A 2,929-nucleotide genomic window follows, 5' to 3' on the forward strand; every position below is an offset into this window, starting at 1 on the left:
TTCCGCAAATACCACATCAACTTTGTGTAAAAGAAACAACTAAAAGGAAAAAAATATACATTTATTTTCTTAACATTCATTCTAAGACTGTGCCAGATTTGTAGAAAATGGAGACCTGGAAAAACGAAAAAAATACCTGCAGATTAGTAAACAGATACAGGACAGGTTCATAAAGGTAAATGGAGATAAACATAAAAATTATATACTTACCATAACACTGCATGTGTTTGAGTAGGTCCATCCACAGCAACTTGCAAGCAAAAGGTCCAAGGCATTAGGGCAACTAACCAGACCAAACTTTCCCAGGTTGCCAGGTACCTTTTCCCATCCCTTAATGCAATTCACAGTCCCTGCCATCAGACCATAGCCAACTTACAAAGAAAATAAGACACAAAACAGCACTATCTTATGAAGAGAGAAGGATCAGTATATGTACGGTAACAAGTACACAAATTCTTACAGCTCTTACAGTCTTATAAAAAAACTTTTGTTATCTGACAGAAGAGAAAGGCTGCCCTTGGTAGGACAGATTCCTAAACTCATCCTTCAAGGAAGAACCTAAATGAAAACACACCCTAGATGACAGAAGTCCCCAAATGAACATCTGGATATTTATTTATTTTTATTTATTTATTGTCATTTGTTAACAGTGCTGGTCCAACTGAGCCAAAGGCCAATTTTCAATGGAGACCAGAGAAGAAAAGCTCCAGTTAGAATTACAGTCTTTCAAGACAAACATTTACGTCACCATGGTAAACAGCAAAAACTTGTACAAGAAGTAAATAAAATCAAACAGTTTTGCATAAGTTACTGTGTGTGTGTATATATTATAGACATATATATATATATATATATATATCTATATCTATATATACACATACATATATACTCCTATATTTATGTATGTATACATATATGCCGTAACAAGACAATTGGATGTACAAAAGGATTTACAAAAGCTAGGTGCTGTTGTAGAATTAGCGCTAGGGAGAAGAGAGAGAACAGAGGAGAGAGAAACATAATGAGAGTAAGACTGTATAATTTAGTAAGACGGTAGGTCAAGTCAGGTAGGAGCTATGCAAGACAAGACCAGGTGTTTTGTAGGTAGTGTTCAAGTTCCCGTTTGAACATCCAGCCTGTAATAATTTGCAGAGGTATTCAGATATATATAGATGCAGCACAAATGTCATCATATACTGCTTTGAAAAATGCTACAGAGCTGACTAAGAGTCTAGCAGAACATGCTACAAATATCTGAGATAAAGGCTTACTGTTATTTAAGACTACAAAGTAATGCTATCGACACAACCACCTAACAAGGTTAATTTTGAATGTCTAATGGTCCAGCTATTTTGGAGGAAATCAAAAAGCTGGGCGCCTCTGCACATAAACTTGGTTCTGTCTACATACCACGTCAAATGGCGGTGAACATACAATGGACCAGTAATGTTCTTGTGAGACTCGAGAATAAGGACTTCTCCAAACGAGGAGGTAACCAGACCTGCTAAGGTTAGTAATGAGCTAAGAGGGTAACTCTAGTTCACTGGCATTTTGCCTTTTGAACAAATTTCCACCACAGCAAATGGGCAAAATGCACACAGAAATCCAGGTGGCTACATGACAGCCAACGCATCCTTCAGGAGCTGCCCTAGTGTAGGAACTGACAGAAAAAAAAATCATTGCCCTGTGTGGTCAGGGAAGTAGACATGTCACAGCAGGGTTTTCCTCACTTTTGAAAAAAAACTTTCATGCTACCAAGGTGTTATGAGACGGCTCATCGAACAGCAACCAAAACGTGCTTAGCTATTCCAACAAAGAACTTCTCTCCCACTGAGGACAGCCACAAGAAAATGGCTAATTATCACCTATCACACAGTTTCATAGCTTCCTAACATAAGGAATAAGGACAGAGTTCCACTTGTAACATACAACTGCCACACACCTGTACTGTAAGGGAAGGAGCCCTAGAGGCCTTGGAGGGTCCACAGGACTGCTCTAATCACCAGTATACTGACTTTTCTGATGACATCCAAACCCCTGGGAAATCTCCCACCCACAACTGATGCATGTGTGACAACCGTCAACAAGGAAGGGATTAGGTGGTAGACACCACACAAGAAAACAAACTTTCTCAGGAAACTGCTTGTTGCCATCCACCGTTATACATGACTATAAAACAGTAATGAGATTAAAAAAAAAAAAAAAAAATTCCAGCAATTTAAGACCATCACACAAGTGCCAACAGAACAACTCATGTATTCAACAAAAGATAATCAGAATAGTGTTTTATTTATATAAACACTTTAGCTTTATACAAGTTCAAAGTTTGATACAAGTTAAAGTACAATTTTCTTTTATTAAAATAAAATTAACTGCATTGAAATCGAGAGATGTCGACAGCTGACAAAAAGAAGCAGCACCCCAGACCCCATGTAGAAAATCAGAAAAAAGGAGGTGGGGTGGTGGTGGTGATGATTTAATTCCACTCAAGCTTGCATTGCACTAGTTATCTAGATTATAAAAGTTCACTGGCCTTTACCTCCTCAGAAAAAAATATTGTTTTGGTCTATGCTTTAGACAACTCCTCATTTTACTCATGTGTACAAGCTGTAAAACTCTCAACATATATTAATAAATCCTTCTAGTACCCAAGCTGACAAACTGTCAATGTTTTATGATAGATGAACCCCCACCCAGCACAGTACAGGTCATTTCATTCACAGTCAACAGGCCAAGTATACCCTTTTCTGTGAGTAGGACTGTGGTTAATGTGAAAGCACAAATATTTTCTATTCCTAGTAACCAGCTAATTAAACTTTTCAGGGATGGCTCAGGACTCAGAGGAAAAAAAGATATGTAGACATCTTGCTATGAAAAACTGGCAGTACCTCCTATGAGAAAAAAACAAATTAAAAAAAGTATTACGGCT

General features: G+C 37.6%; 1 protein-coding gene across 1 annotated transcript in view; it reads right to left on the minus strand.

The window, feature by feature from the left end:
- The window catches only part of UBE2H (ubiquitin conjugating enzyme E2 H), a 940,085-nt gene that overhangs the window by 243,931 nt on the left and 693,225 nt on the right, over positions 1-2,929 (minus strand). The gene's annotated exons all lie outside the window — the stretch shown is intronic.

This window comes from Protopterus annectens, chromosome 11.part0 (genome assembly GCF_019279795.1).
Source record: "Protopterus annectens isolate FY-2018-M chromosome 11.part0, PAN1.0, whole genome shotgun sequence".
NCBI classification, from domain to species: Eukaryota; Metazoa; Chordata; order Ceratodontiformes; family Protopteridae; genus Protopterus; species Protopterus annectens.